We start from the raw sequence: 10,526 nt of genomic DNA, 5'->3' as shown, positions 1-10,526 counted from the left end.
TTGTTTCTGGGACCCGAGTCAGTGTGGCCAGGACAGCAGGGAGGAGCCCATCTGGCCCGAGAGCATATGGCACATGGCCTCATCTGGAAAACTGGATGAATAAATTAGGAAAAACTGCAGGACGTTTTCCTCCTGACCTGGATGGTGGGGGTGGGGAGGCCGCCCCCAAGTGGGAAGCCCTGCTATAGTACCAAGCCTCCCATCCCTGTGGGAGGAGCAGCCTCGTTCCACCCAAATGCACCCAGAAATAAAAACCATTAAATACGGATTGTCGGAGTGAGGCTTCCTCTCTTCCTTCAAAGCCGTCGTGCGGAGAGCACAGCTGCCCAGGGCAGCGACCGTGAGTATGGCCCGGCTGGCCTCTTCAGGCTGTACCACTGGCAGAGTAGGAGAACTGGGGGAAGTGAGGCCTCTGCTGGATGTCCACGCCCTCTATGCTATTGTCTTGGTCAGGTGGCGTGATGGTGATCATCTGGGCTGTGAACTCCTCATCAAAGTACCTAGTGTCTGTCTCAGATGTGACCTGAGGCTTAAAAGGTGGGCTGAGCTTCTTGTACACATCCTGCCACAAGATGCTGGTGAAGAAATGGTGCTGCATGATCTCCTTGGCATCCTCGGAGCAGAGACTTGGCCTCAGGGCTGAGCATGCACGGAAAGTGGATCTCCTTCATGAGAATGAGTTTGAAGAGATTCTCATGGTCCTGGTTGTAGAAAAGGCAGGTGGCTGCACATCATCTCATACATGACCACACCCACACCCCACCAGACAACTGCCTGGCCATAGTTGTTGTCCTCCTGCACCTCGGTGACCAGGTACTCCGGCATCCCACAGAATGTCTTCATGGTGGCACTGTCCTTGATGCCCTCCTTGCAGAGCCTGAAGTCAATGATCTTGATGTGCCTGTCCTTGTCCAGCATGAGGTTCTCCAGCTTGAGGTCCTGGTGCACCATGTCCTTCTCAGAGTGCAAGTAGTCCAGGGCTGACACAATCTCAGCACCATAGAAGCTGGCCCCCATTTTCAGGGAACACCTGCTCCCAGGACAGGTGGAAGAAGAGCTCACCCCTGTTGGCATACTCCATGATGAAGCACAGGCAATCATAGGTCTGGAAGGAGCACTTCAGGGCCATATGGAAGGGGTGCTGGAAGTTCTAGAGGATGAAGTTCTCTGAGCATGTGGGCCACCTCATCCCTGGCCACAATTATCTCTTTCTTCAGGATCTTCATGGTGTAGTAGCTGCTGGTGGCCTCCTCCTTTGCCAGGATCACCTTCCTGAAGGTACCTTTGCCCAGCAGCTTCAGGTACTCAAACTTGTTCATGGTCACGAGGTGTTTGGGCTTATACAGGGACAACTCCATCTCCTCTGCCCCCAAGTCCTTGCTGGGGCAGCCCGACTGGAAGTCCATCATCTCTTCCTCCTGCTGCTTGAGCTCGTCAGCCACCATCTGGATGGTAGTCGTCCACTCCTTCCACTCCTTGGGCGTCTCCACATGAAATATGCGCTGGATGGCCATGGTCCACTGTAGGCAGCAGATGATGGTGTTGGGCTGTGACTGCTTAGTCTTCATCAGCTGGCATTGAGCCAGAGAAGTAGTTGAGGGGAGACTCCTGCTGCTCCATGTCCTGCAGCCAGTCCTTGTAGCTGATGAAGGTGTGTCATTCTTTGGGAGGAAGTACTGGGGCAGCCAGGTTTTGATGTACTCCCCTGCATCTGAGGCTCCACCTCCCAGCAGCCTGTGGGATCCTGAGGTGAGCAGAGGGACACGCTCACTGAAGGATGCACTTGACAAGTGGTGGGGCTATTGGCTAGCTCATGTGGGAATCACAGAGCTTTGGGAGGGAACAAGTCTTGTTTGTGCAGCCAGCCCTCCTTCGTGATGGCCACGTCATTCAGGACACTGGGGCTCTCGCGGTCTGGTGCAGCCCAGACCCCACTCACACATTGCTCTCAGCAGGGTCTTCTGAGCCCAGCTGGCAGCCTACAGCCTCAGGTGTGGAGTCCAGTGGGAGTGCAGACCTAGCTGGGCTGCAGCCTCAGGCACCCACCTCCGCATCCCAGCAGGCCTCATGTGCCCCCAGACTCAGAGCTCATGAGCGGCTGCTGGCTCATTCCTCCGGGCTGTGCTGGCTGCTCTAGCTTGTTTGTTTTTTGATATTGAGTTGTACGAGCTCTTTATATATTAACTCTTGTTCTTACTTTTGAAGGACAGTTTTCTAAATATACATAATTGATTGGAAGTTTTTTCTTTTAGCACTTTGAATATGCCATCATACTCCCTTTTAATGTGCAAAGTTTCTGCTGAAAAATATGTACATGACAAGTTGCTTTTCTCTTGCTTTTTTCAAAATTTTGTTTTTCTTGGACTTTGACAATTTTATTATGTTGTGTCTTGGTGTGGATATCTTTGCTTTTATATGATTGTTTTTCTTTGGACTTCTTGTATCTGGATGTCCATTTTCTTATGTAGATCTGGGAAGCTTTCAGCTATTATTTCTTTGAATAAGCTTTCTGGTGTTTTTACTCTTTACTTTCTGGGATACCCATAATGCATTTATTGGTTTGTTTGACAATGTATCATAATGAAGTTTTATTCATTATTTTTCATTTTATTTCTTTTTACTCCTCTGACTGAATTATTTTCAAGAACCTTTCTTTGAGTTTGATAATCATTTCTTCTGGTTGATTTGGTCTGCTCTTAAACCTCTCCAATGAAAATTTTAATTCAGCTCCATGATTTCTCTTTGATATTGTAAGAATGTTTTCTAATTCTTTGTTGAAATTTTCTCTTTGTTCATGCATTATTCATTTTCATCTCAGCAAACTTCTTTTCAACAGTCATTTTGAATTTCCTGTCAGCTAAGTTACATTATTCCATTTCATTAGGGCTGGTTTCTAGAGATTTATTTTACTCCAGTGTTTTGGAATATATTTTTTCCTAATTATTCATTTTCTTAAACTCTTTGCCTTGGTGTCTGTTCATTAGACAAAGTAGGTACTTCTCCCATTCTTCATGGCCTTATACCAGAGAAGACCCTCTCGCATCAATCTCAGCTGGAGGCTCTGAGTGTCTCTACTATCTCTTTCTTTTCCTAGAAAGAATCAGTTTTTTTGGGTCTTCTTAGGGCCAAAACTATGGCATATGGAAGTTCCCAGGCTAGGGGTCGAATCGGAGCTGTAGCTGCCAGCCTACACCACTGCCACAGCGATAAATAATATGAGCCTTTGATTTTGTTTGATTACTCTGTTTCAAATGGGGGTATGAGGGTGAAGCTATGCATTCATTAGCCCCAAACCACCATCTCCATTCTCCCCAGGTGGCTAGACTATACCAGACTCATCAGAGCTCCAAGACTAGTAAGACAGATGACAGTCCTTTGGGCAGCTCTGAAGAAGTTGGGGCACTGGACTCATGGATCAATTCTTCCCCTCACCAGAAGGAAGCTTAGAGCTGGGATTTTTTTCTCTACTAACTCTATGCTGAGCAGAGGGGAGGATCTATGGTGTCTACCAGCCAAACCCCAAATCTGCATTCTCCCTCTAATGGTTCAACTGTGTCAGACCTGTCAGGTTGATAGAACCTGAGAGCTTTTTCAATGTCCTTATTCCCCAAAGTAACCCTCTAGCTTTTCCTCCCAGATTTTCATCATATAGTTTTTCCAAATGTAATCTTTTATCTCCAGTGGCAGCAGCTTTGCTTTTATATGTTTTCAAGGAAAGCTCTCCACATTATGCTGTGAAAGAGTAGTGACATGAAACAAATCAAGTGCCTTAATTCCTTTTTAAAAATTATTAAAATGTATTTTAAAAAGTTGTTGCATTACTGCTCAGTTTCTCAGAAAACTCCAAAGGTACAAAGAACAAATCAAACATGGTATGCCAAAAAAAAAATGCACAGCATAACTTCCTAAGACAGGCAAGGCTAGAAATTACTGTCTGACCTCTAGAATATAACAAACTAATTCTCAGAGAGGTCAAAATTGAAAAACAATTCTTTGTGAACAAGATCCACTATGTAATTCCAGAAACTACACTTGAATGCAGACTGGCATCTTCAACACAGCCACTGTGCTGGGAAGAAGGGTGGGGTGAATTTAAGTTAAAGTGCCTCAAATCTCTCCTACCTTGGACCAGTCACCTTTTCCTTGATTCAGTATTCATTTCTTTGCTGTAAGCCTTTGAATATTTTCCAGAGTTCTGACAAAGTTGCTACTAACACTATATGCTCATTTTTTGTTTGTTTCTCTGAAGGGATGGGCTCTTGGAATTCCATACTCTTCCATTTTCATTAATGTCATCTCTACTGCTGCAGCAACATGAATGGACAGTGTGCTATAAAGTAGGTCCTTGTTATCTGTCTATCTACCTATCTATCTATCATCTATCATTTATTTATTTATTTATTTATTTATTTATTTATTTATTTATTTATTTATTGTCTTTTTGTCTTTTCTAGGGCTGCACCCATGGCGTATGGAGGTTCCCAGGCTAGGGGTCAAATCAGAGCTGTAGCCGCTGGCTTACACCACAGCCATAGCAACACAGGATCCAAGCCATATCTGTGACCCACACCACAGCTCATGGCAATGCCAGATCCTTAACCCACTGATCGAGGCCAAGGATCAAACCTGCAACCTCATGGTTCACAGTTGGATTCATTAACTGGAATTCCCGTCATGGCTCGGTGGTTATCTATTTTATATATAGTAGTGTGTATGTGTTAATCCCAACTTCTTAATTTATCCCTCCCCCCAGTGTTTCCCTTTTGGTAACCATAAGTTTGATTTTGACCTCTGTGAGTCCATTTCTGTTTTGTAAATAAGTTCCTTTGTATCACTTTTATTAGATTTCATATATTAGTGATCTCATATGATATTTGGCTTTCTCTGTCTGACTTCACTTATTATAATAATTTCTATGTCCATTGATGTTGCCGAAAATGGCATTATTTCATTCTTTTTTATGGCTGAGTAATGTTCCATTGTTTACATGTACCACATTTTCTTTGTCCAGTCTTCTGTTACTGGACATTTAGGTTGCATCCACATCTTGGTTATTGTAAATAGTGATGCAATGAACATTGGAGTGCATGCATCTTTTAAAACTATGTTTTTCTCCAGGTATATGTGCGAAGTGAGAGTGCTGGATCATATGGTAGTTCTATGTTTAGTTTTGTTCCTGATATTTTAAATGATTTTTGTATTTTACATTATAGTTTGTTTACAGTCTTCTGCCAGTTTTCCATTGTACAGCATAGTGATCCAGTCACACATCTATATTTAGTTTTTAAAGGAACCACCATACCATTCTCCATAGTGGTTGCACCAGCTTACATTCCCACCAACAATGTAGGTGTTTTATCTTTTCTCTACACCATTACCAGCATTTCTTTTTTTTCTTTGTCTTTTTAGGGCTGCACCCATGGCATATGGAGGTTCTCAGGCTAGGGGTTGAATTGGAGCTATAGCTGCTGGCCTCTACCAAAGCCACAGTAACATGGGATCCAAGCCACATCTGTGACCTACCCTACAGCTCATGGCAATGCCAGATCCTTAAACCACTGAGAGAGGCCAGGGGTTGAACCCATGTCCTCATGGATACTAGTTGTATTCATTAACCATTGAGCCATGAAGGGAAATCCTCTTCAGAGTTTCTTGTTTGTAAACTTTTTGATGATGTCCATTCTGACTGGTGTGAGGTGATACGTCTTTGTAGTTTTGATTTGCATTTCTTTAACAATTAGTGATGTTGAGCATCTTTTCATATGTTTTTTTGGCCATCTGTCTGTCTTTGGAGAAATGTCTGTTTAGATCTTCTGATCACTTTTGTTTTTTTTTTTTGTTTAAAGCTGTATGAGATGTTTGTATATTTTGGAAATTAATCCCTTGTTGGTCACTTCATTTGAAAAGATTTTCTCCCATTCTCTAAGTTGTTTTTGAGTTTTGTTTATGGTTTCCTGTGCAAAAACTTTTAAGTTTAATTAGGTGCCATTTGTTTATTTTTATTTTTATTTTCATTATGCTAGGATGTGGATCAGAAAAGATATTACTACAATTTATGGCAAAGAGTGAGTGTTCTGCCTATGTTTTCCTCCAAGAGTTTTATAGTATCCAGAATTATGTTTAAGTATTTAATCCACTTTGAGTTTATTTTGTGTAGGATGCTACAGAATGTTTTAATTTCATGCTTTTACATAGCTGTCCAATATTCCAGCACCACTTATTGAAGTGACTGTCTTTTCTCCATTGTACATTCTTGCCTCCTTTGTCATAGTTTAATTGGCACATGGGTTTATTTTTGGGCTTTCTATGCTGTTCCACTTATCTATGTTTCTGCCTTTGTTCCAGTACCATACTGTTTTGATAACTGTAGCTTTGTAGTATGGTCAGAAGTCAGGTAGCTGGATTCTCCCATCTCTGCTTTTCTTTCTCAAGGTTGCCTTTGCCGTTAGGGGTGTTTTGTGTTTCCATACAAATTTAAAAAACTTTTTTGGAGTTCCCATCATGGCTCAGTGGTTAACAAATCTGACTAGGAAACATGAGGTTGTGAGTTTGATCCCTGGCCTTGCTCAGTGGATTAAGGATCTGGTGTTGCTGTGAGTTGTGGTGTAGGTCGCAGACATGGCTCGGATCCTGCATTACTGTGGCTCTGGTGTAGGCCAGCGTCTACAGCTCCGATTAGACCCCTAGCCTGGGACCCTTCATATGCCATGGGAGTGGCCCTAGAAAAGGCAAAAAGACAAAAAAAACTTTTGTGGTTCTGTGAAAAATATAATTGTTAATTTATTAGGGATTGCACTAAATCTGTAGATTACCTTGAGTAGTATTGTCATTTGAACTGTATTGATTCTTCCAATCCAAGAATATGGTATATCTTTCCAACTATTTGTGTCATCTTTGATTTCCTTCATTGGTATCTTATAGTTTTCAGAGTACCTCTTTAGGTGGGTTTACTCATGGGCATTTTATCCTTTTTGATGTGATGATAAATGGAATTCTTTCCTTAATTTATCTTCCTGATCTTTGTTAGGGTATAGGAAGTAGGAGATGTCTGTGTATTAATTTTGTATCCTGCAACTTTACTGAATTCATTGATGATCTTTAGTAGTTTTCTGGTAGCATCTTTAGGGTTTTCAATATGTAGTTTCATGTCATCTGTAAATAGTGACAGTTTTACTTCTTTTCCAATTTGGATTCCCTTTATTTCATTTATTTTCTGATTGCCATAGCTACGACTTCCAAAACTATATTGAATAAGAGTGGCGAGAGTGGACAACCTCCTCTTGTTCCTGATCCTAGCAGGTATGCTTTCAGTGTTTCACCATTGAAAATGATGTTAGCTGTGAATTTGTCATATAGGGACTTTATTATGTTGAGGTAGGTTTCCTCTATGCCCACTTTCTAGAGCTTTTTTTTTTTAATTAAAAATGTGTGTTGAACTTTGTCAAAAGATTTTTCAGCATCTATTGAGATGATCATATGGTTTTTATTCTTCAATTTATTAATGTACTGCATAACATTGATTAATTTTCATATAAAGAAAAATCCTTGCATCCCTGGAATAAATCCTACTTGATCATGGAGTATGATCCTTTAATACAATGTTGGATTTAGTTTGCTAATATTTTGCTGAATATTTTTACATCTATGCTCATTAATGATATTGGCCTATAGTTTTCTTTTTTGTGGTATCTTTTTTTTTGATTTTTGTATCAGGGTGATGGTGGCCTCATAGAATGAGCTGGAGAATATTCTTTCCTCTGCAATTTTTTGGAAGATTTTCTGAAGGATTGTTGGTAACTCTTTTCTAAATGTTTAATAGAATTTGCCTGTGAAGCCATCTGATCATAGGCTTTTGCTATTTTAGAAGTTTTTTAATCACAGTTTTAATCAGTACTTGTAATTTATCTATTCATATTTTATATTTCTTACTGTTTCAATCCTGGAAGGTTTTTACTTTTCTAAGAATTTGTCCATCCCTTCTAAAATTGTCCACTTTATTGGCATACAGTTGCTTGTCTCTTATGATCCTTTTTATTTCTGTTGTGTCAGTTGTATTTTCTCCTTTTTCATTAATAATTTTATTGATTGGAAGCATCTTTTTTCTTGAGGAGTCTGGCTGAAGGTTTGCTAATTTTGTTGATCTTTTCAAAGAATCAGCTTCTAGTTTCATTGATCTCTTCTATTGTTTTCTTCATCTGTATTTTATTTATTTTTGCTCTGATCTTTATGATTTTTTTCCTTCTACTAACTTTGGGTTTTGTTTGTTCTTCTTTCTCTAGTTGTTTTAGGTGTAAGTTTAGGTTGTTTATTTTGGATTTTTATTGTTTCCTGAGGTAAGATTGTATTGCTATAAACTTCTCTCATTCTTGGAACTGCTTTTTCCATGTCCTATAGGTTTTGGATCATCGTGTCTTTGTTGTCATTTTTCTTTAGCTATTTTTGACTTCCTCTTTGACTTCTTCATTGATCCACTGGGTGTTTAGCAGCATATTGTTTAGCCTCCATGTGTTTCTCTTTTCTTAATTATTTTTCTTGTGCTTGATTTCTAGTCTCATAGTGTCTTGTTCAGAAAAAAATTCTAGATATGATTTCAGTTTTCTTAAATTAACTGAGACTTGTATTGTGGCTCAAGATGTGATCTATTCTGGAGAATATTCCTTGTGTACTTGAGAGGAATGTGTAGTCTTCTGCTTTTGGATGAAACATTTTATAAATTTCAATTAAATCTTTCTCTCTTAATGCATCATTTAAGGCCTGTGGTTTTTTAAAAATTAATTTTCTGTTTGGATGATGTGTCCATTGATATAAGTGATGTGTGAAAATCCCCCACTTTTATTGTGTTACTGTCACTTTTCCTTTTATGTCTGTTAGCAATGTCTTATATAATGTGTTCCTATGTTGCTACAACTTCTTGGATTGATTGTTTGATCATTATATAATGTCCTTCTTTGTCTCTTGTAACATTATTTTAAAGTCAATTTTGTCCGATATAAGTATTGCTACTCCCTCTTTCTTTTTTTTTCTTTTTGTCTTTCTGCCTTTTCTAGGGCCACTCCCATGGCATATGGAGGTTCCCAGGCTAGGGGTCTAATCAGAGCTGTAGCTGACAGCCTACGCCAGAGCCACAGCAATGCAGGATCCGAGTAGTGTCTGTGACCTACTCCACAGCTCATGGCAATGCTGGATCCTTAACCCACTGAGCAAGGCCATGGATTGAACCTGCAACCTCAAGGTTCCTAGTCCTCGGATTTGTTAACCACTGAGCCATGATGGGAACTCCTCCCTCTTTCTTTTGATTTCCATGGACTCAAAAGAAATATGAGCGTGGAATATCTTTTTCCACCCTCTCACTTTCGGTCTGTATATGTCCCTAAATCTGAAGGGGGTCTCTTATTGACAGTGTATATATGGGTCTTGTTTCTACATCCATTCATCCAGTCTATATCATTTGGTTGGAGCATTTAACCCATTTACATTCAAGGTAATTATTGATATATGTGTGGTCATTGCCAGTTTCTTAATTATTTGGGTTTTTCCCATGTTGGACTTTTCCCTTCCCATTATTTTTTTGTTCTCTTGTGATTTGATAACTATCTTTAATGTTGTGTTTTGGTGGATTTTCTTAATGTGTGTGTCTATTGTTATTTTTTGGTTTGTGGTTCCTATGGGGTTTTGATCTAGCATTATATATATATACAAAATTGTTTTAAGTTGCTACTCTCTCAATTCAAATGCATTTTCAATATCCTGTATTTTCACTCTTCTTTAGTTATGACTGGTTTTGATACCTGTTTGTGTGTGAATGATTTCCTATCTTTACCTTCTGTTTGCCTTTACTGGTAATCTTTCCCATTCATAATTTTCTTGTTTCTAGTTGTGGCCTTTTCATCCTAGAGAAGCTCTTTTAGCATTTGTTGTAAAACTGATTTGGTGGTGATGAATTCTCTTAGCTTTTGCTTATCCATAAAGCTTTTGATTTTTTTTTGTCTTATCTGAATGAAAGCCTTGTTGGGTAGAGTATTCTTGGTTCTAGGTTCCTCTCCTTTATTACCCTAAATATATCTTGCCACTCCCTTCTGGCTTTCTGAGAAATCAACTGATATCCTTATGGGGGTTCCCTTGTATATTATTTGTTGATTTTCCCTTATTGCTTTTGATATTTTTTCTTTGTATTTAATTTTGGTCAGTTTGATTATTATGTGTCTTACTGTGTTTCACCTTGGGTTTATCCTGTATGGGATTCTCTGTGCTTCCTCAACTTTGGGGAATGTTTCCTTTCCCATATTAGGAAAGTTTTCAGCTATTATCTCTTTAAATATTTTCTCAGGCCCTTTCTCTCTCTTCTCCTTCTGAGACCCCTATTATATAACTGTTGATATGTTTAATATTGTCTAGTTATATTTAATATAACTAGAGATTGATACCCAATAATGATACCCTTTTACCAACTCAAGGCATATCAATAAAATAGCTCAATGGTTTGGAGTCAGATAATCTGTATTCAAATTCCAGAATCTTCCTATATC

The 10,526-nt window shown here is 39.5% G+C and overlaps 1 pseudogene; it reads right to left on the bottom strand.

The window, feature by feature from the left end:
• Window positions 1-364: 364 nt before the first annotated feature.
• Window positions 365-1,888, bottom strand: LOC125118650 (RAC-alpha serine/threonine-protein kinase-like; annotated as a pseudogene).
• Window positions 1,889-10,526: the final 8,638 nt, after the last annotated feature.

This window comes from Phacochoerus africanus, chromosome X, assembly GCF_016906955.1.
Source record: "Phacochoerus africanus isolate WHEZ1 chromosome X, ROS_Pafr_v1, whole genome shotgun sequence".
NCBI classification, from domain to species: Eukaryota; Metazoa; Chordata; class Mammalia; order Artiodactyla; family Suidae; genus Phacochoerus; species Phacochoerus africanus.
The sequence above is the reverse complement of the archived record's forward strand: the minus strand, read 5'-3'. Positions and strand labels throughout refer to the sequence as shown.